The sequence below is a fragment of the Ascaphus truei genome, chromosome 5 (genome assembly GCF_040206685.1).
Source record: "Ascaphus truei isolate aAscTru1 chromosome 5, aAscTru1.hap1, whole genome shotgun sequence".
Taxonomy (NCBI): Eukaryota; Metazoa; Chordata; class Amphibia; order Anura; family Ascaphidae; genus Ascaphus; species Ascaphus truei.
This window is the reverse complement of record NC_134487.1, coordinates 151,182,218-151,206,665: the sequence shown is the minus strand read 5'-3', so window position 1 is coordinate 151,206,665 and position 24,448 is coordinate 151,182,218.

Below are 24,448 nucleotides of genomic sequence, written 5' to 3'. Positions count from 1 at the left end.
TTTAAAACCAGAGACAGAACATAAAACACAGACAAAGCTCAGTTTTTAGCACATCCAGTGAGACTCATACACGGTACAGTGCCTAAATATATATGTATAAATATCTAATAAGTAAAATGGTCTTTTAGTTTGACATTTTTGGCCAAAATTGTTGTAAGCCCCTGAGCCAACGCCAAGGCAGACCACATATTTATATATATTTAGGCACTGTACCGTGTATGAGTCTCACTGGATGTGCTAAAAACTGAGCTTTGTCTGTGTTTTATGTTCTGTCTCTGGTTTTAAAATATATATTGCCATGCTCAGTAGCACTCCTCTGTGACACTCATATGCTTATATATATGTTGTGGTCATTTTGGGGGTTCAATAGGAGCTTGTTAGGTGTCCAGTATGTTTTACAATTCTTGTCCAGCTAAACATGGCTGATTGGAGGGTGGCAACCTCCTTCCTAATTTAAGCTCACCCCCTCCCACATTTAAATGGTTATGGGCTCACTCCATAGCATCTTCCACTCAGGGGAACTTGCCTGCTTGCAGTTTGGCTGTGACATCTCTAATACAGAGTGCTTTTCCTGATAATGTACAGGTTAATAAAAGCTTCAGTCAGACTCAGAACTTTGCAACTAATATTGACAGATTTACTATAAATCATTCTTCCTGTTATTACACAGGTTATTAAGAATTTATATTAGCGTTAGGGACCCCTGATATGTGGTCTGCCTTGGCGTTGGCTCAGGGGCTTACAACAATTTTGGCCAAAAATGTCAAACTAAAAGACCATTTTACTTATTAGATATTTATACATATATATTTAGGCACTGTACCGTGTACCGTGTATGAGTCTCACTGGATGTGCTAAAAACTGAGCTTTGTCTGTGTTTTATGTTCTGTCTCTGGTTTTAAAATATATATTGCCATGCTCAGTAGCACTCCTCTGTGACACTCATATGCTTATATATATGTTGTGGTCATTTTGGGGGTTCAATAGGAGCTTGTTAGGTGTCCAGTATGAATAAAAGCTTCAATCAGACTTAGAACTTTGCAACTAATATTGACAGATTTATTATAAATCATTCTTCCTGGTATTGCACAGGTTATTAAGAATTTATATTAGTGTTAGGGACCCTTGAGAATGTGGTCTGCCGTGCAGTGGCTCAGGGGCCTACAACAATTTGGCCAAAATGTTAAACTAAAAGACCATTTTATTTAATAGATATTTATACATATATATTTAGGCACTGTACCGTGTATGAGTTTCACTGGATGTACACTGAGCTCTCTCTGTGTTTTATGTTCTCTCTCTGGTTTTAAATATATATATATATATATATATATATATTTTTTAATATTATTAGTGTATATTCGATGTTCTCCCTGGTCCAATGTTACTATGTTTGTTATACATTTCACTTTGTGCAGGTGTTTCACACCAATTAAATCAGCTGAGTGGAGGTTTAAATAGTACCCTTCCCCCCTCTGACACCATACTCCTTGAGAAAGAGCAGTGTTGCTTGAAACGCGCGTGAGAGGAGGTTCCTATTTTTTTCATCTGTTTTATGTAGCTTAATAAAGGTTTTTATTTTTACTTTTTGCTGGTGAGTCTGAGTTTGCTATAGGAGCGGCATTTCCACCAATCTTTTTTCTCTCTACAATAAACACATCGAGTCTATGGTAACCTACTGTATGCCATCCATTGGACATCTAGTAACACCATGAGGTAATTTACCGTACAGTACTGTAATTCATGAAATTACAGTACTGTATCATATAGCAATTTTATTTTGAATCAGGTGCCACAGTGACACACATGCGCAGAAATGCTATGACACACATAGGCATGTCAACCAGGTTCCCATAGTGACACACAAGCACAGAAACAAAGTGATACGCATTTGCATTTCAACCAGGTTCCATTGTGACATGCATGCGCAGAAACACTGTGACACGTGCACAAGACAGTACAGTACAGAAAAGAAAATGTCATCATAATGTAAAATACTGTACTCAATGTCATGTTTTTGCCCCACAAACCCTAAAATCTCTGGATTTCATAATGTAAGGTTTGATTATTAATATTGAATATTGGCACTTTTTTTTTGGAAGTAAAGACGACCAAGAGCCAGCCAGTTTGACAAAAAATAAACATTTTACATTTGGAAAAAGAGACTACATACTGATGCAGCGGCCGTTATTCGAACACTTCACGCGTCATGTACATCGGAATCCCGATTTGAAACCGCGGGATGAATTCCAGCCTTCCCGCACTGAGATGCGTGCGCGGCGAGTGCAGAAAAACAAATTTTAGTGTTCTGGCTTTTAAAAACATGAAATTGACACAGTAGCACAGTACCATAGTACTGTACACATTGCAATTCATCCATTTTATTGCAAACGAAGAAATAGAATCCTTGAAATTCAAACAAAACATCCGCGATAAGCGCGGGTGCCTTGGGCGATTGGCCGCGTTCATGCTGTGTGGGGAACAGCAGAGAACTCAAATTCGGCACCGTGATGTGTTCGAATAATGGCCGCTGCATCAGTACAGTATGTAGATGGCCACAGATTTTCCATGACAAGAGGTATAAAACAGTACTAAACATCTGTATCGGATTGTGCACACATGAACGACAATAAGTGACAGGTTGCATTGCTATTAGATTTTTAAGACACAATAACTCGCTATTGCCCACTTGAGTTTCTGGCCAGTATTGCAGATAACACTACATTTCAATTTCTGCACTCTTTCAAAACACCAGTAAACTTGCAGCTAAACGCGTGAAAGATTTCTGAAATCTCACGCCTAGGCTAGGCTAGGATTTCTTCCCGAGAAATGGTCGAATCTTGGTGGCTGCATCTGTATGTGTTTAGTTGTGACCCAGTATTGTGCAACAATTAATAAATAAATGTTGCATTTTCCACTTTGATTACTTCTACTGTTATGTAGTGGTTATGATACATTTAGAATTATATTTAGTTAGTTATGCTCTCATTGACTAAGCTTGAAATAGCCTAACAGAAGAAATACATTAGTTACTGTAGAAGTTGTCAACACCTCACATTATTTAGAGGTAGAGCAGAGATCTATATTTGTACCAAGGAGTATTTCCTATAATTAATTCGTTTAAGTTTTGTTTTCAATTTTTTAACCATCGTGGCAAACACAACATTTATTAATCAATTGTTGCATAACACTAGGTCAGAACTAGACATATACTTAATATCTATTAAACAGGATACCCTTTGTGTTGAATTTTATATTATAAAACTATACAGTTTTTAACATTGTACCAATACAATTTAAATAATATTTTTTTTTATCTATGAGGTTTGAATGTATTTTCTCTTCTGGGATATAACTCACTGATCTTCAGTATAAATGGCCCCCAGGTACTAATCTATCCATATAATTCATAGCCCAATGGCCCAACCATAAAAACAAAAAAGCCCCTCCCCCCAAACATATAAATAAAACCTAGCCTAATGACCTGGATCTAATCTGATGTCCTGCGAAGACTAATCATCAATCTTGATTAAATCAATCATTGGAGATAAATCCTCAAATGTTATTTCTTGAAAAAAAAGCAAATCTTTTTTGTCTTCATTCTTCATAAATGGCAGCCAATGCTCATTGTCCTCTGTCCAACGATGACTCTAATGTCACCCTCGCATACAATGTAACATTTATCCAATTCTACTCCTGTTAAAAGCACAACATTAATTATAACATTAGTGAAAATTATATGCACATGAAATTATATGCACATACTGAAAGCCATAATCATGAGCATACTCTATTTACTGAACTAAGCTGTGCTAAGATTAACATGGAGAAATAACATTACATTGTTTAATCATTCCTAAACTTGGTGTTATGTATGTCATGATAAAGTGAATACATAAAATAGTATGCACTTTTGAATATATTCACCCTTAGTAGCTCAGGGGACCAGCAAGTCATAGGCAACCCATGGGTAGCTGGCCACTTAGGGTTACAATGGGGTCAATATTTACCTACTGTACCTTTAGCCTTACTACCCAACTTACATACCAAAGAGGGCATTTCTTGGCAATGCCTTACTACCAGATCATTCCCCTCAGGGGCCTAACCACCCACCTTGAGACACCTACTATATCTGTGGTTGGATCTACAGTAGGCCATCGGGCAATAAATTACAGGTACTTTTCTATTTGACTGGGGTTATTTTAGGCTTTTTTTATGAATTTAGGTCATTAGATATTTTTATACTTTTAATATTTGTTTCGTTGGGATTTTTTGTCTTATGGTTCCGCCATTTGGGCATAGTTTTTTTGTATAGATTAGTTCCTGGTCATTACCCTGAAGATCACTGAGGACCTCTCTGTAGATTGAGTAAATTGTTTAATTTGATCATTAACACCTTTTGTGCCAGTAAGGCTTCTCATCGAGATGGCTTAGGTAGCCTCATTTGCACTAAAGGGAGTTAATGACTACTTAATCTGTTTTGAAATACTGTATATGGTTTAACATTGTTTTCATGGTATGGGTATTTTACATATGTATGTTGAAAGGGTTTTGTAGCCAGACCAACAGCTATATTAATCTGGCTTTTATGGCTGTAAGTAATTCCAGTGGATGAGATGGGGTTGGTTTGATGGGGTGGTGTTAAAAGGCGGAGGGGTGGGTGATGAATACATGGATGCTTGGTGGGCACTATTAGACCCCAACACTCAGGAGGAGTAATGTAGGGGTTAACCCCTTATAATCATTAGCAGTTAGCAAGGTAATGCCATTCTAGCCTATGTTATGCAAGGAGGGTAGAGTTATTTATTAACCCCTTTTGTAGCCTGTAGATGCCCGTTAGCCATGATTACCCATGGCCAACTGGTCACTTGGGCTAGTAATTAACTTTTACAATCTATAGTAGTCTTGATATTCTATTCCCTCCGATCTCCATTTTAGTCTGGGTGGGAGTAACAGCAACATTGTATTAGTGTCATGTTCTTACATACCATAGCATTATCCTGAAACAATGTGACATCAAGGCAAAGTTATTCAGGTCAAATACAGGTTTAATATTTGCATATAAATATGTTAGTGTGCATGGCGTAACTTCAGGAAAAATAACATTAGTTCCTGTTTTAGTGTCAATGTTATTTTTCATCCTATAGAATTGTGGATGTACTGTAGGTTTTCTTTCTTAAACAAATCTTAGGTGATTTTTTGCACCAGGTTTGCAGTCAGGCACATTTCTCCAAATCATATTTTTTCTGTTTTTTCTTTGCTCAACTTATTCAAACCAGTGCCTGACAGTATAGTTAATGGGTTTTTTTTTCAATTAATTGTCATAGTGCCAATTCGGCACTACTTGCATGGAAAGTGCATTTTATTAAATGAACCCTCAGAGTAAAGAGTTACATAATAGTGATTGAAGGGTTATAAGTATTGGGTGCCTCAAACAACAAAACTGGTTTGTTATATTTTGGAGTCTAGTCTATATTTACCTTCATATTCTAATATTGCTGTAAGAAGCAGAGCCTTAGTTCATTTACAGCATATAAACCAAGACTCTGTTTCCACTGATGTAGTTTCTCACTAGAATAAGCTCCCAATGTATCTGTTTCATGGTCTTTGAATAAGCTTACTGTGAAGACACACACCATTACAGTATCTTACACACAAATTACTATTGCATTCTCTAGAGATGATATAATTTCATGTTTGGCTAGTGTATCATTTGTGTAAAAGTTATTAATATATTTAGATTGACTAAAGTACTTACTGTACTAGAGAAAGTTTCACGCTTAGGATGCGTCCATGCTGATCGTGAGCGAGTGTGTGTGTGTGCAAGCTGCGCGATCAAATCAATGTAATTGTATTGGAGCGTCCATACTGCACACGTGAACGTGAACGTGAGCGTGGGGAAGAGTGATCCATGTGGAGACAATTTTTTTTGTCTTTGCCGGGCGATGGCCAAGTCACGTGAGTAGTTCGCCCAATGAGGGTGAACCAGCTCTGTGACATCACAGCCACGCCCCCAAAATTTTCTGAATTGCACTTAGCTATAGGACAGGAATCGCCCCTGCTACAGTGCTCTGGTGCTTATTTGCACATAAGCACGCCATCAGCATGGACGAGGCCTAAAGAGATGCTAGGAAAAACATTGTGTAAATTGTTAAACATATAAATACTTTTCCTTTCTGATAAATAAACTTGAGCCTCAAGTCTACAAAAACACTTGCATGAATTGCAAAGTAAAATATTGCTGACTTGTCCTGCTGTAAATTGGTTAATACATTAACATAAAAACACATCTGTTTCTATTAAAATTGTCTTGAGGTTGCAATGTATTTAAAAATAGCCTTAGTTGTTTTTTTTATATGTATACATTAGGGACATAAATTGAAAAACGAATCCATTAGCTGGTGGAGGCGCTTTTTTACAAAGCTACTGTTAAAAGGTGGTAGACATACTCCAGGAATCAGGCATAGGTTTATTAAGTGGGGCTTAGATGTACTGTATTTTCCACCATAATATATTGTACACTTTCCTTCACATCAGCTTGTGTTGCAATTGAATGACTGAAACCTGTTATTTGGCAAAGTGGTTCCCCTCAACTGAGACCTTGTGGATTTAATTGATGTGAAGAGAAAGGAAAATTGTACTAGCTGCAGATGCAAAGTTTAATACATCTAATTATATTTCTTTGCAGGGCAACTCTTCACTTATAGCTCCAATAACTACTCCCACATTACTTAGTGATGCATGCAGAGAAATTTTGCTTCACATCACTTTAGTCCCTTTTCCCCATAACTAAAGGAACCACCAGTGCTGCTGTTTGGCTACCAGAAGGCCTGACCCTCCACCTCTGGAAGCCTGGGGTGTCACTTGGTCACCTCGGTGCAGGGCCTCCAACCAAGAGGGATCCCAACATAGCAGGATAAATACCTTAAAGGAACCAATACAAATAGTAATCACACACGCATGTATATAATAACGGGCTTTACTGAACATATATCATGGCAGCCTGTATCACACAGTAATTGTACTTATAACTCGGCATACAGTACACCAGAGAGTGTCCCCAAAGTACATTGGATGCTAGGGACCAACACCCTGATGTCTTTCCCCAATGTTAGGCCCACCCAAAAGTGTATGGAGTAGCGCTACCCCGTGAACTGGTGGTGCACTTGAGTGCTGTACCTGCCTGGGAACTCCAGTACCCAAGCGCAGCCGAATAATAAACAGGGATTTGCTGATTCAGCGACATCGTCGTCCGCGAAGGCGTCTAGCTCTGCGTGGGGTGAACTCTGATTTGAGGGTCTCACCTTTAAGAGTCTCTATGTGTAGGTTGTCTGGTCCCAGACACAGGCTGTAATCACCGTGTGGCATCTCACCGGTGCTATATGCTAACTATAGGCAGCTACTGGGGAAATGTCCCTAACTATGGGCTTTCCCTGTTGCAGCCACAATCTGATGTGAGTCAGGGCCTAGCTGGGGCCTAAAGTGGATATCTGACTGAATCTTGGAGCCACTTTCACCCAGACACGACCTTATCCCTCTGCGTCCCTGCTCCGACTGGCGTGGTCCTGCTTCGCACTAAACTGTACTCCCTGAGACTCGTAAATGCAGCAGTCCTATTGTCTGTGCCATGTCTCATGATCGGGCCGCCCCAAAGGATCCTGGAAGGTGTAATTCCCCTGCAGAGTACTTCCTAAGATGGCACCCGTTACTGAGAAGCCTCTGCGCATGCGCAAGCTTGCTAATGGCCACTGGGGCGGCGGGGCTCTTCTTCACATGCGCGTTGCCTTTGTGCATGCGCGGCAATCCAAGATGGTGGCACTTTGTCCTCCGTCTGCCACGTGACACTGGCGACCCTGTCACCCCATCTATCGGCTGCATAGGGGACATAGGAGACCAAGGGGAAACAAGGGGGACCCAGAGGGGACCTGGCTACACCACATTTTTGCAACATGTATTTGTTTTGTCCAACCAAGTTACAGTAATATCACGAGTGTTGGTGGTGGTTTTTTTTAACATGACTGTGAAACTTGCAGTAAGTTGATAGACATAAGAGCAAGAACCTCAGATTATTTTATGAAAACATACATTGAAATGTATGTATTGTTTTCGACGAAGCCGAAACAGTTCTACTGGGTGAAACACGTAGAGTGAAGTTTAGCCACACAGTCGATCTGTACCCAGCTATCTCCACAGCAGGGGTGACGTCACAGACACGACAGAGCAAAGAAATGTCTTACATAGCTTGTCTTCATATGTATACTATATATGTATAGTGATGTGTGTGTGTGTGTGTATAGTGATGTGTGTGTGTGTGTGTGTGTGTGTGTGTGTGTGCATATAGTGATGTGTGTGTGTGTATATATATATATATATGTATAGTGGTGTGTGTGTGTGTGTGTATAGTGATATGTGTGTGTGTGTGTGTGTGTATATATATATGTGTGTGCATGTGCGTGTGTGTGTGTGTGTGTGTATAGTGATGTGTGTGTGTGTGTGTGTGTGTGTGTATAATGATGTGTGTGTGTATAATGATGTGTGTGTGTATAGTGATGTGTGTGTGTGTGTATATAGTGATGTGTGTGTGTGTATATATATATGTATAGTGGTGTGTGTGTGTGTGTGTGTTTATATATGTATAGTGGTGTGTGTGTGTGTGTGTGTGTGTGTGTGTGTGTGTGTGTGTGTGTGTGTGTGTGTGTGTGTGTGTGTGTATAGTGATGTGTGTGTGTGTGTGTGTATATATATATATGTATAGTGGTGTGTGTGTGTATCCCAAACTCTATATTTTAACTGGAAAAGTTGGGGGGGTCGTCTTATACGCCCAGTCATCTTATACGCCGGAATATACGGTATATACTGCATGTGTATATATATTTTGTTTACAATGTACTCTTATGCACCATTATTTTGTAACAACACGTCCTCAGTTAAATATTATTACTTAACATTATAAACAATAATACTATTCCTATTGTTCATATGTAATTATGAATACTTACACACGGACTACAAAATAAAATGGGTTTGTATTAATAAATTAAATTAATAAACACTGCAAGATCTTTGTTACAAATAAAATATTTATTCAAATGATGTAAAACATCCTGAAAGAGAATATTGTTCAAGATTTTTATGTTTTATATTAGTTAATAATAAGCATATAAAATCACTGTACAACAATAGACATATTGTGCAATGCAAGTGACATTGTGAATCAATTATGTTGTTTGCTGTAGCGAAAGTGCCTTCAGATAATTCCCTTTGCGTATGTGCATGATTTTACGATGAAAGCTGCTCATGCATACACATAATCTAATGTCGTAAATAACAATGCGAGACAATGTCCAACCTCCCCCACCACCCCAAGAGCACGGACGCACAAGACTAACGGACTGTAGCAACGCAACTGTATTTTATTTAAGAAATGTAAATACATTGTACTCGTGACGAAATACCTGTAACGTTCTATGTCCGTGTTCATCAGCATATCAGAAATAGGGACTTGTACTGTATGTTCTTTTTTGTCAACAAGATTACCGGCATTTCTTATTGAAAAGGAACAAACATTTTATTAATTGACAGTTATTGATTCTGTATATTATTTAGAGGTACATATTAAATTAATTTGTTTTAATTATGAGAGTTATAAAAAATTTAGAAATCAAGTTATCAAATATAGATACGTTGCTATACTTTTATGTACCTCTCTTTTGTAAGATGACTTCACATAAGAAGTGCTAAATATTATTCATTTCACATAAAGATCACATTAAATTCATGCATACAAATCAAACAATCTTTAATATTACATTTGTACATGCACAACATTGCCCCATCATGCACACATGATACCACATTTTTAAAACACTTGATGACAAAGGTGTTTCAGCTTAACATAACAAAGCCAGATGTGCTTGTACACACAGCAGAGCTTGCACATAGAAGATGTTGACAGCCTTCACTATCCTATGATGAAAAAATTATTACGCATCTAATTCTAATAAACACGAAGGACAGAATATATTATTATTAACAGATACATTGTGGCTTACCAGAGAAATAGGTGGCATTCACATTCCGACGTGTCTCCACCCACCTGGCTGTCTGCTCCTGTTCCCCTGCAACATGGGCATCCTCCTGTATGTTGCCTGGAAGATTGTGACGCAATACAATATAGTGCAGAATGCAGCAACAAATCACTATGTCAGACACCTTTTCAGGCTTGTACTGTAGAGCACCACCAGATCTATCAAGATATCTGAAATGACTTTTCAACAGTCCAAATGTTCACTCTCTAACCAATCGAGTGGATACATGTGCCGAATTATATCGCTCCTCTGCAGAGGGTTAGCCAGTGGGGGTTAAGAGCCACGGTTGAATCCCCATATCCTGAACAGCGTTATAAATGAATATTTCACATTGTACAATGTACTAATGTAAACAAATATATATCGGGACTCTGCACAACAACTTTGCAACTGTGAGAACTTTACTTTCGATACGCTGTGATTCTTTGTACTCTTTATATCCACCAGTACCTTGGAAGTCTCTCCTCATGCATCTCACTATGCCCTTCCTATTGCTTTTTTTGTTTACTGTTTCCTCACTCCTTTGTGAATGTCTCTGTTCTCTCCAACTTTCCCCCTCCCCACTGCACCATTATTTATACCCCTTTCTTTCATCAACTTCTTTACCCCTCAATAAAAAACACCCACACACATCCTCTATTCACACCCTTTATCTACTCTTTCCTGCTGCTGAGGATCTCCCCTAACCCTGAACCCAGACATACACACCTGATTTCACCCATGCCTCCCTGCCATCTCTTCCCCAGTAAATTGTGTTAACCCTCTCATTTTAATACTGACTAACCTTAAAACTTGCCCCACAAAGCATCCCAATAGCCTGCACTCATGGATTTTCACCCACACTCAGTCACTCCTACCACCCATTGTGGCCAAGCACTGTCATCTGAAGCACTTATTCCCTCACCTGCTGTCTCTGTAAGTTCCCCATAAAACCTCTTAGATTGTAAGTTTTTCGGGCAGGGATTTCCTTTCCTATTGTCTGATTTTGCTGCACTTATTGTATTATTATAAATCCCTGTACTGTATTCTTTGTGAAGCGCTGAGTACACTTTTGGCTCTATATAAATAAAGACATACAATACAATACAATTTGATACAAAACATTACATGGATTACAATTAAAAACATTTTATATCAGATGTGAGGTGTTTATTTATATATGAGAGACTCAAAAAATATCCATATATGTGTCTTTGATACATTAGTACATCGTTTAATTCCATTCAATTACACATCCCTAGTGTAGTCAATCATAATTGGCATTATGTAATGTTAGGTATGTTGTCTCTAAAAATGTTTCAACAGATGTTTCACATACTGTAACTGCTGCATTGTCTGTAAAATGTGTGTCTGTGTGTGTGTGTGATGTGTGTGTGTGTGTGTATGTCTCTATATATGTGAAACAATCAATTGACATTGACATTTCTATTATAAACAAGTTTTTTTCATATTACTGTATAACATGTAGCTTCATGTATTTATTAATATATATGTGAGTATATAAAACATTATATATGTAATAATTATGACATTTCAATCAAAAAACACATACACATAAAACATACGTGAATTTACCTCGTAAATTTACAACTTATTTGTATTATATGTTCTCACCCACCAGCCAACTATGTCCAAAATGACCCATTTCAAATTCATGGAAGACTGATGAGTTTCCATGAATAGAGGAATCGTGGCTGGAATCCGAGAATCTTGCTACCACATTAAGAATCTTCATATTGGCTTCACATACCACCTGCACAATGATGGAGTGAAAGTGGTTACGGTACGCATGCTCATTCAGACTAGGCTGGATCAAGGCAACATGGTGCAATCGATTGCACCCATCACGCATAGTAGCCCGGCTATGGTATAAAAGCCATTTCTGAGTTCCAGCCACTCTGTCTGCTCTCTAGGAAAATGAAAATAATTCCTAGCACATCTAGTCAGTGCACATAGAAATTGGCTAAGGGCCTGCGAGAATGACGACTGTGAGACCCCGCCTACTATTCCCACAGTTGTCTGAAAAGATGCAGAAGCAAGAAATTGTAATGAGCACAGCATTTTAACAAGGTCAGGGACTGCACAACCTATAGCTGTTACGAAATCTAAATCTTCTCATAACTCTGCATAAAGAGCTAAGATTGCTGCTGAACTCAAGTGATATCTGCTAATAATTTCATCCTCATTAAGCCCCTCCAATAGTGTGCATTCACGGTACAAGCGTGGATGGGGTACCACCTCTCTCCTCTCTCTTCTTCCTCGTCCACTCCTATCCTGTCCCTCTCCTCTCCTCTCCTGCTCCTCTCTTGTCCTCTCCTCTCCCTCTCTTCTCCTCTCCTCTCCCTCTTCCTTTCCTATACCGTCCCTCTCCTCTCTCCTCTCTCTCTCTCTCCTCCAAAGCCAGTCTTCTCCTTCTCATCATAATGTGTCTCAACTCTATCTCATCTCCATTTCTGCATCCACCATCTCACCCACGGGGTAAGTGTTCAATTGCCTTCCTTTAAGTAGCTATGTCATGTGACTTCAATAAATGAAAGGTGTTAATCAAAAATATTTCAAGTTATAGCCTACATGTGTGTTTATAAACAATGAATATGTGTTCATTAGCAACCCCAAATCATTATAAGCTGATTATTTTAAAGATGTGATGTAACTATTCATATACATTGGTCAGCCAAAGAAAAACAGATGTTTATAATGACTAATTATCACGTACGCAACAGTCAGCAATAGAAGTGTCAATTTGCGGGTAATGATACAGTAATTGGTACTAAATCATTGAAGCATGTTGTCATCTAAAGCTGCAGTTAAAACTGGCATTTTATTTCAAATTAAAAGTAATTTTTAAATTCAATATGTACACCAATAAAATATGCACAATGACAAGTGAATAGCTAAGCTGCAGATCGATCCATTCTCCTGTAATCGATCGCTTGCTCAGGATTATTACATTCAGTTATTGCATAGCATTGTATGCAATGTAGTCCTGGAATATGATTTACTATGCAGTTACAAGATACAATTGGTGCACTCACTGCTAGAGAGTGGATGGGGCTCAAGAGCAGAGCCTATTGCTAAAACTGCTGTTTTAAATTCACACACCATAAAACAAATTACAAAAAAAATATTCTGTTGCATATGAATTATTCTTGTAAAGCCAACCAAAATATGGCTATTCACCACCGTAGTAAAAACATTGTAGATTGATGACAGAATCTAACATGTATTAACTACGTTAGACATGTTGGTTAAAGGTTTAAATACATGTAACCTGTGAGAACATGTGTCAACAATGTCAAAATAATTTAAGCAATATGTTAAAGCTGCTGGTCAAAGTGACATTTTGACAAAATAAATTAGATGCTATCTCATTACATATGTAAAAGTGGAGATGGCGAGTGCACATAGAAGACAAAAGGGACACAAATAAACAGTCTATTATCGACAGACAAAACACAGGATCCTTCAGGAATTATATTGAATCAGAGGGGGGGGGTATACTATAGAAGCAATAATAACTGTGCTCACACGGCCGTATGTGAGCCTAATCCCGATAGATGGTATCTTTACACCGTCCTATAGACCACATTCACTTTGGCGTCAATAGCATGGGACATCCACAGTCCCACAAGCCGTCTCCCAAAGTCCCAAGTAAGGAGATTATAGGCAGTATAAACTTTATTCTGTATTGAAAAAAGCAAATGTACACTTACTAATATGTATACGCTCTGGCACCGACAGCCGTCCGGTGATCCCCTGCGCAGTATCTTCCAACTGTCGCGTCCGACAACAGGACCGCAACTGGAGAGTGCGGGGCGGCTACGGAAGTGTTCTGCACACAGAACCCAGCACACAACCGACCAGGAAGCTACGCATTTTGGAAAATCACTTTCCTTTGTCAGGCTCCTGACGCAGGGGATGTAACTTTGATAATGCTTTATCTATACTATAAATCTAAGTTGGATTCCGTTTTCTGTTTGTTTGTGTGTCCGAAGCATCAATATCTCACAAACGACACCATGCAGCACAACGAAACTTGGACTGGACATTCTGCGGCGGATTTGTACACTACCGACACACTTTATTGAAGTGTGGTCGGTACCGCAAGCCGGGAAATCTCCCGGCTTGCTAGTGGCCGCCCCTCGGCGTGCCGCGCGTCATAGACGCGCGGTCACGCGTCATCGGGAGCGTGCGCCCCCTGCACGCGTGTCCAGGGGCTCCCCGAGGGAGCCCTGGTGTCCCGCGATCGCGGGACAGCGGCAGGGGTATCCGGGGGACCCGGCGGACCCGGCAGCGGTAGGGAGAGCGCCCCGATCGGAGGGCGCTCTTCCGCTGCTTCGGCGCGCGCCCGTCACACTCGGGCGCGCGCCAGGCTACTGCTGCGGCACAGAACGGGCAAATGCTCGAATAAACTGTGCCGCAGCAGTAGGTCAGCGCAACTATTTTGAGGTTCCAATGTCACTCACCTCCCAAATTAGGGACATTATAATTTTCCCGTCTTGCCGCTTATTGGCAGTTTCTTGCCACCTTCTTGTCAACTTTTCCTGGCGGAATGATTTTGAGTGAAAATCTCAATTCTAAAGCAGAGATTAACATTGATAACCTAATCGGGGCTACTAGAATAGTACGAGTTTGAAAAGCTGGCGATAAGTGGCTTATCGCCGCACGTTTGGTGATTTTTTGGTAGTGCAACAAAGTGGTGATGCAGGGGAGGGGGCAACTTTTGGGGTTAGGCCCGTTCCCAAAGAGCAAAAAATAATGTCCAATGGTACTTCCCTTGACCCTGTAAAAACTCCCTTTGAAAAAATGCAAAAACCGTAAATAAAGTCCAACCCAAAGGGAAAAGGATGCAAAATGAGTCCAGCATCTTCAAGCAGAAAATAATGGCTATGCAGCTCCTAAATAAAGATCAGTGAGAGTCTAGATAGATATATGGTAAAAACAAATCTATGTAAGTATCAGCACTCACTGTCTAATGGCTAAATGATGAAAACACCGAAGCAAGCATGTATGGAATTTGTGTTGTTTAGTCCACCATTATTTATCATCACTTTACTAATAAAGTTTTATTTTAAATTATATCATCATTACATCAGTTGGGAGTGCTACAGTATACTAGGGGCCTTCTTTTTCCTACACCTATGTTCTTTCATAGAGTTTCCTTTATTACAATGACCCAAACTCCCCTAGTCGGAGATCCACCAAAAATACAAACTTGAAATCCTGTAGAGAATAACCAGGATGGGCAAATGAGTGGCAGGGCAGAGGCGAAGGAGACAAGAGGGTTAGAGGACCGATCATGGCACACAACAATGATGCATGGCAGAACCAGTAAGGGTCGCACACTTCAACAAAGGGCAACATAGTCAAGCGAGAGACGTGCAGGTCTGTGGAGAGAAATAGACTAGACTATGGCATAGGGACATAACCGCAATCAAGGCGGAACAGACACAGAGGTAAACATATAATAAAGAGCACTAAAAATAACAACTTAAGTCCCAATGTTATACTCTCTTGAGTCATAGTACCCAAACGCCATATCCATTGTGTCTCTTTTTATACTAGTAATACTTTGATGTTACCACACTGTCTGCTCTTGACCACACCATTGATGACCTGAAACCGTAATTGACTAGAATTGTGACCAGCTTGTGTGAAGTGATGTGCCACTGGTGTGTCCTGGTCACATCTCTAGATGATTGCCTTGTGCTGTCAGATCCTGTCCTTCACACATTGGGTCGTCTCCCCCACATACCTTAGTCCACATGGACACTTAATAAGGTAGATCACATTTCTAGATAAACAAGTGTAGACACCATTGATGTCAAATATGTGTCCTGAGTGTGGATGGGAGAAATTATTACCTTCCTGAATGCTGTCGCATTGGCTGCAGTTACAGCATTGATAACCCTTTTTGGGGGTACCCAAAAAGGTTTGGAACTGCGAGGTACCTCCAAAGTATTCTTTAATCAGTCTGTCTCTCAGGTTTTTACTATGATTGTAAGAAAACAGCGGTTTGTTGGTAAGTATAGGTGCAAACACTGGGTCTACCCCAACTTAATGCAAATGTTTTAAAATAATGTTTTTAATGTGTCAACTTAGGGTACTGTATGTCGAGACAAATAGAAAGGAATATATTCTCTCTGATCTCACCTGTTGCCCTTTGTTAAGAAGTGTATACCTCGTGTGGGCCTCAGCCTTATTCCTGTCACTCACCACAAACTGGACAAGACCGCGGGGCTAAGGTGGGGATGTAGATGTACAACCGTGAGGCCAAGTCCAGATTGCAGAGTCACGGTTGAGTAGCCGGGTTAGGTAGGAGAGTTCAGGTAGGTCAAGGTACTTGCCGTAGTCGGGGGTTTGAGAGTGGAGAGTAGTCATAATCCATAGCCGAGGTCAAGGAGAGGAGAGAGAGGGAATCCAGAAGCGAGCTGAGGTCCAAGGTTTTGAGAAGACAGAAGTCCAGGTACGAGTTGAGGTCACAATGAATAGACAGGGCAAGGCACAGCAGCAGCAAGGAACAGCTGGTAACAAGCACAGGTAAATAAACAGGAGTTTATGTTCAGCCTATAGCCTAGGGGCTGACAGAGCATATAAAGGGCCAGGGCCCAATAGGAAGGGTGCATGGAGGGAGGTCATCAGACATAAGCAGTGTGCTGATAGGAGGAAACGGGATGTGCAGCAGGTGAGGAGCAGCTGAGATTAATCTCAACATCATTACTTACAGCGCGGCATGCACACGCAGGTAGCGTGCGGTGGTGTCATTAAGAATCCTGTGTAAGGAATCCACACCTCAGTTTACTGCTTACCTTGCCTTACAGACCTGTGCAGTCCTGTGCAGTCCTGGAACACCCCCCATGATATATTCTGCAGCTGTGCAAGCTATTACTGCAGCCCTAGCCTGGGCTCAGACATTAGAGCAATGCTATCACATGCCCCTTTTGCTATAGGTTCGCTGACCTATAAAAATACAGCTTTCCCACAATGCTTCTCTGCCGAGCATAATCCTTCTTGGATGTTACTAAGTGTTCTGCCACAAGCCCCTGGCTTGATTCTCTCTTGTTACTAACTCTGTTATTGTCCTAGTTCAAGTTCCTGGTTCCTGTGCTGAAGCGTTGGATCTCCAGTGTAACTTCAGCTTCCTGTTTCCTGAGGCCTGCTGCCCTTCCCATAGCAGAGACCTGTCTCTGGTTCCTGGGGCCTGCTGCTCTCTCTCCATTGCAGAGGCCATGTCCTGGTTCCTGTGCTGAAGCGGTGGATCTCCAGTGTTTACTTCAGCTCCCTGTTTCCTGAGGCCTGCTGCCCTTCCCTTAGCAGAGGCCGGTCTACGAGTCCTGAGGTCTGTAGCTCTCTCTCTCCTTGCACAGGCTCGTTCTGGACTCTTGCGCTGAAGCACTGGTTTACCAGTGCTGCCAGGTGGTGTGCCCCCACTCCGGTCTGCCTATCCCTTCCTGAGACCGGTACCATGGGCCATGGTCACCGCACACGCAGAACCCGCTCCTGCCCTGCAGCTATTACGCTGAAGCGGGATCTAGTTGACTTCCTGTTACCGAAACTCCGCTTGGATAACGTTTACCCTGATGTCTCCTATCCTGAACCTGGCTCGTCCATTGACTACACTGCTCTCTCCAGTCCCAACCCTGCTATGTACGACTATGAACTGCGCAATCCGGATCAGCCTGCGCGGTCTAAGGTCGGTGCTTATACAACCCCACCCCAGCCACGCGGTCCGACCCTGGTTTGTGGCGAGCACAACATGACATCCTGTCCCTCAAGCGTGCATCACAGGAGCAGAGCCGAAAGTCCATCCCTGCAGAGTTCTGCCTCATTCAGCACCTCTTTATCCCCCACGGTGAGAGTAAGCAGAAGGATTGTCAGAAAACTGACATCAACAAGCACAAATGGGGTTTACAGTTTCACGCAGGACTAACACTGGTCGGTAGAGGAATACTCTAACTATATCTGTACTATTGCAAGCATTTTCCTGTGTTGTTTTCCCCATTTGCAGTCACTGAGTGAACATTAGCTACTGTAAGCAGTGTTTACTGTAGGTGTCTAACAAGGAAATTTTGGAACTTTACCATATGGCTAGCTAGACTCTCACTGAGCTTTATTTAGGATCCATAGCCATTATTTTCTGCTTGAAGTTGCTGGACTGATTTTGCATCCTTTTACCTTTGGGTTGGACTTTGCACTGAGGTCACAGTCCAGGCTGCACTTCGAAGGAAAGCCGCCTCTTCTCTGTATGACATTCCTGCATGATATCATATTGATTATTCAAGGTGAATGTACAGTAGTTATTAGACAAAACTAATTTGAGCTGCTTATCCTGTACATTATTAATACATGAGATGCGTTGATGGTTTCTTATTACATCACATCGGACTATAAATATACCAATACATACTATAGATATAGCCCCTCACAATCTCCTTGGTGGCAAATAAAAATTATCCAGAACTCAGAATACCATTTAGTTTCTATAGAAGTTTACACAGCATTTAATGCTGGTGCAGTATAGTATACTATCATATATCCCTACACATCACAATAGAAAGAACAGTGAAGATCACTAGACCTTTAGTTCTGAACTATAAAATTGACATAGAATTTCGCAGTCTGTAAATATTACTTATGCGTACTAACACTACTAAAATATAAATTTCCTCTAAATTCCACAGGACTGTCACTCTAACATGGCTGTGAAGTCTCAAACTATTCAGTAGATGTTCTTGCTGTGGCTGTGGATGTGGCTTTGCTAGCATACTGTAGTACTTTCTGTATAATACCTGTACAATGCTTTACAACTTAGGTTCTGCTGACGTGGGCACTTGATGCATTGAAATTATTCTACCTGGATAGGGTGACCAGATTTACAAAAGTAAAAACCGGGAAACATTAAAAAAATATTTATAAAACAAATGACATCACCAACTGCATTTTATGTCGCCTTTATGTCTTCCGCCCCTCTCTGTGCCCCCTTCTCACACACAAACACACGCACACCCCATTCTCTCTCCCCCTATCCCTCCATTCTCCCACCCCCATCCCTCCATTCTCGTTCCCCCATCCCTCCATTCTCGTAACACCCTTCCCATTCTGTCTCTCTCCCCATTCTCTGTCTTTCTCTCCCCCATTTTATGTGTCTCTCTCTCCCTCATTCACTGTGTCTCTCTCTCCCTCAATCACTGTGTCTCTCTCTCCCTCATTCACTGTGTCTCTCTCTCCCTCATTCACTGTGTTTCTCTCTCCCTCATTCACTGTCTCTCTCCCCCCTATTCTCTGTAACTCTCTCTCTCTCTCTCTCTCTCTCTCTCTCTCTCTCTCTCTCTCTCTCTCTCTCTCTCTCTCTCTCTCTCTCTCTCTCTCTCTATCTATCTCTCCCCATGTTGTCACTCCCTCCCCATGCTTTGTCTGTGTGTCTCTTTCCGCCATGTTGTGACTCTCTCTCTCCCATGCTGTGTCTCTCTCTCTCCCCATACTGTGTCTTTCCCCGTGCTGTCTCTCTCTCTCTCTCTCTCTCTCTCTCTCTCTCTCTCTCTCTCTCTCTCTCTCTCTCTCTCTCTCTCTCTCTCTCTCTCTCTCTCCATGTTGTTGCTATGTCTCTCTCTCTCCCCATGTTGTCACTCTCTCCCCATGCTTTGTCTGTGTGTCTTTTTCCACCATGTTCTGACTCTCTCTCTATCTCTCTCCCCATGCTGTGGCTCTCTCCCTCTCTACAGTATCTCTCCCCCATGCTGTGTTTCTCTCTCTCTCCCCATGCTGTGTGTCTCTCCCCATGCTGTCTCTCTCTCTCCCCCATGCTGTGTGTGTGCCTATCTCTCTTTCTCACCATGCTGTTGCTGTCTCTCTCTCTCCCCATGCTGTGTCACTCTCTCTCCATGATGTTGCTGTGTCTCTCTCTCCCCATGCTGTCTCTCGCTCCCCATGTTGTGTCTCCCCCCCAATGCTGTGTCTTTTCTCTCTCTCCCCCCATGCTTTCTCTCTCTCTCTCTCTCTCTCTCTCTCTCTCTCTCTCTCTCTCTCTCTCTCTCCCACCATGCTGTGGCGATGTGTGTGTCTCTCTCTCTCTCCCATGCTGTGGCTCTCTCTCTCCCCATGCTGTCTCTCTCTCTCTCTCCCCCATGCTGTGTCTCTCTCTCCCCGTGCTGTGTGTCTCTCTCTCTCCCCCATGCTGTGTGTGTGCCTATCTCTCTCTCTCTCTCTCTCCATGCTGTGTCTCTCTCTCTCCCATGCTGTCTCTCTCTCTCTCTATCTCTCTCTCTCCCGCATGCTGTGTTTCTCTCTCCCCGTGCTGTCTCTCTCTCTCCCCCATGCTGTGTGTGCCTATCTCTCTCTCCATGCTGTGTCTCTCTCTCCCCACATACTGTTGCTGTGTCTCTCTCTCCCAATGATGTGTCACTCTCTCCCCATGATGTTTCTGTGTCTCTCTCTCCCCATCCTGTCTCTCTCTCTCTCCCCATGTTGTGTCTCCCCTCATGCTTTGTCTTTCTCTCTCTCTCCCAATGCTTTCTCTCTCTCACTCCCCATTCTGTCTCTCTCTATCCCCCCCATGCTGTGTCTCTCTCTATCCCCCCCATGCTGTGTCTCTCTCTCTCTCCCCATGCTGTGTGTCTCTCTCTCCCCGTGCAGTCTCTCTCTCCCATGCTGTGTGTGTCTATCTCTCTCCATACTGTCTCTTGCTCTCTCTCCATGCTGTCTCTCTCTCTCTCCCATGCTGTCTCTCTCTCTCTCTCATGCTGTCTTTCTCTCTCCCCAACTAGTTTCCCTGAAGAAGTAGTTAATTCTACGAAACTAGTTGGATGTAACATTCTATTGCCTTATATCTGCTTACATTGGCCTTTGTCTATGTGTTGGCCTGTCCTGTTTTTATTTCATCCTGTGTGCTGTTTTGGACACTTGTGAGAGACTCTGTAAGACTGTTCAAACTTCCCTATTGAATCCACCACTGCTGTGAAGACAGCAGCAAGCTGCGTTTTAACCTCTGTGCAGAGGATACACCTGCCGAGGTACAGGAGCAGCTTCATATCGGCTAGGAAGCAGGAGCGATTTCACCGAGCCCCAGTACCAGCTGCTGAACCTGGCTGCATGAAGGGAAATCCCCTTGGGAGTGAAAAGACTGATGTCCTGCCCCAGAATCAACTGAGCTGCAGCAGCAGAGGGAAGCAAGCACCTGAATCTACAGCTAACAGCCGAGTGGTAAACAGTGTGATACACACTACATGCCTTTTACCAACCTTTTTTATGTACGCAGATATATTACCCCCTTTTTAATTCTATAATATATTGTTGAATTTGCTATACTATTTGGCGTTGTGCGCTGTTTTCTTTTGTTTCCATTTTATCCACAAGCCTGCAAAAACAATCTTGATATTACGATATTAAATCTGTGCGTTTGCCTGCACATGGTTGATTTGTGTGCTTTTTATGTACTGTATTTGGGTGGTGTAGGGATCAAATTACAGTATTATGATGAACTGCCTTTTGAAATTACTGTACTCTATAGTACAGTATGTTATTTCTTTAAACTGCTGCACAACTAATCCTTCATCCCTCCCCCACGCACACACAAACTCTTATCGACAGACACCTCAACAGAGTCATTCATTTTCTGAAGTTAGTTAGTCATTGTGTTTTTAATCCATCCCTAGCCGAGCGTCAATCGCCTCACTGCGCCTGCGTGTACTCTAATCCTTTTAGAGATGGGAGCTTGCTGCTTACTGCCCATGAGTCACCCAACTCCCCCTCCTCACAGAGTCGTTAATTTTCAGAATATTGCCATTGTGTAATCCTCTTTGAGATGGGAGCTAGCTGATTACTGCACATGACTCACCCCACCCCTCCCAACCCTTTGAGGCTTAGTTAACGGTAACACTTTGGAAAATCCCTTCTCGATTTTGAAATGTAAATCTGATTTGCACAGCATAGTGAGAATTGAGAGTTAAAAAAAACCATTAACTGATTCATTGTTGTACTGTAGGGGTGGGGGGGGGGGGGTTGTGGTTGTTGTAAATGATTATGACTAGCAGGAGTTTGAATAAATATGTATTTTATTTTATCAGGAACCAAAAAATACAAATATAAAAATAATCATGAATAATACATAATGCAGTCTTTATTAAGTTCTTTGGCAGATTGAAATTGGATAAACATTTAGAAAACATTTCTAAAACATGGGGAAACATGAATAATGCACATTTATAAGAATATTATTTAATAATATATACTGTAATGTATTATATATATATATATATATATAGTAATATTGTTTTTTCCGTCTTTATCTTGTTCCTCATTCTGTGTACAGTACAGTAGTTCATTGAGAGAGGAGAGGTTTTGTATACATCATTACTGCTGTTTATATACTGTTCATTTTACTGAACAAACAGATTAGACTGGACACAAAACCCCACCCCCCCCCCAGGCCACCCTTTTTTCCTGAAACGACAAGAAAACAAAAAATTAGTGCAGTTATGTGCGTTCTGTATTATGGCATTGTGTGATGTGTAGTACTACTGTAGATGGCTGGTGCTGCTTTCTCTGGAAAGAAAAAAATTGAGCAGTTTGTAGGCAGTTACTGTAGTACTGTCAAAATAGTCTTTACTGGAACTACTGTATACTCTGACTACTGTTAAATACTATGTACTGTAACCTGATGGCTGGTGCTGCTCTCTCTGTAAAGAAAAAACTGTAACTACTGTACTGTATACTCTGACTATTGGGAAAGAAAAAATCTGTGCCATACTTACCTGTATCATACTGTACTTACAATACTACAGCACAGTACTACTTTCCTGATGCTTGCCCATTACGCGCAATGACAATGGGCAACACAGTGGCAATATTGTCTATATATTTATTGCAGCATTCCACGGTGAGTACATCGTTCCAAAAACTCATTATGCCTTTCAACAACTCGTCCTTTTTGGAGGGTTTCGCCACTATGGTCCTTCAGCTGATGCCAGACCATTTCGATCGGATTGAAGTCTTGCGATCTGTCATTGGAAAAAAAGGACAATAAGTTTAAGAGATACAGTACACAGTAAAAACTGTGGGAAACAAATGAGACACGGTTACCGCACTTACTCCGCTGGCGTCTTCACCCAGTTGATACCGCGCTCAAAGATATGCGCTGTTGACGCGGTGTGCTTCAGCTCGTTGTCCTGGTAGAAGCGGTGACCATTCGGGAACTCGCGTGTGATGTATTGCACTATCTCAGGGACAATGTTGTCTTGGAAGAAAGCTTTATTCATGATTCCTATAGCAAGAAAAGAAAAGTGCTCAAAAAACTGCACAATAGTACAGTACAGTGCATACAGTAAGGCTACACTAGTAAAGTACAGTGCATAAGGCTACATTATATTTGATATATTTTACCTTCAAAGATGACAATGCATCCTGATCCACGCCTAGAGATGGCACCCCACACATGCAGCTTCACGGGGTATTTTGGCCGCGGCTTCAAAGATATGCGGCCTTTTTTGTGGAAAGCAAAGCTTGCAAATCTCTCCAGGGACACAGTAGACTCGTCAGTGAAGATGCAATCCTGGAAAGTTTCCCCACTGACGATCCATGCCTGGGCCTGGACCACTCTTTTGATTTTGTTTGCGTCCCTTATCATGGGGTACGCTCTGTAATGACAAGGAATAAATAATTTTAGCAGTACAGTTTCCTAAACAACACTTTTACCTCCTGTACTGTCCAGTACTAACCTCACACGTCCATATTTCCATCCAATGCTGTGTCTCATCTTCTTTATGCTGGTCTCGGATACAGCGAGATTGTGATTTTCCTGCAGAGTGTATTTGACCCTTAATGCACTCCTCTCATCATTCTCCTCATTTATTTTGTCCACCATCTTTCCGTTGTCTCCCTACAATGGAAAGAAAAACATTCCGGTAAGTAAAAAAATTAGAGACAGTAGATCAAGAGGATACAATATATTGTTCTATTAATACAGTATGCAACAATATAAAACTGTCCCTTTTCAATACAAGCAATGTTCTGAATACATAGCTTATTCATTGTCTGTTATCAAAAGAGACCTTGAGTCTTAGCAACTTTATTTCATTATCTTGCTTCTTGCAGAGAACCATTCTATTATATTCTACTAAAACACCAGGAAATTGACATCACAAAAGTATCTAGTAATATCCTGACCAGGAAGAAAGGAAATGCAATTTAGCAGAGAAACTGAGTGCATCTATGAATTTATATTTCAGCAAAAGGCTGACTACAGAATCTTAACTAGTTATGACCAGACAAAATGGAAGCTTAACATGAGTGCAGACTCTGGCCTGACATACTGGTCCTAACAATCCCTCCTTTTTGTTCTCTAAAAGAACAAATACCCTTACTAG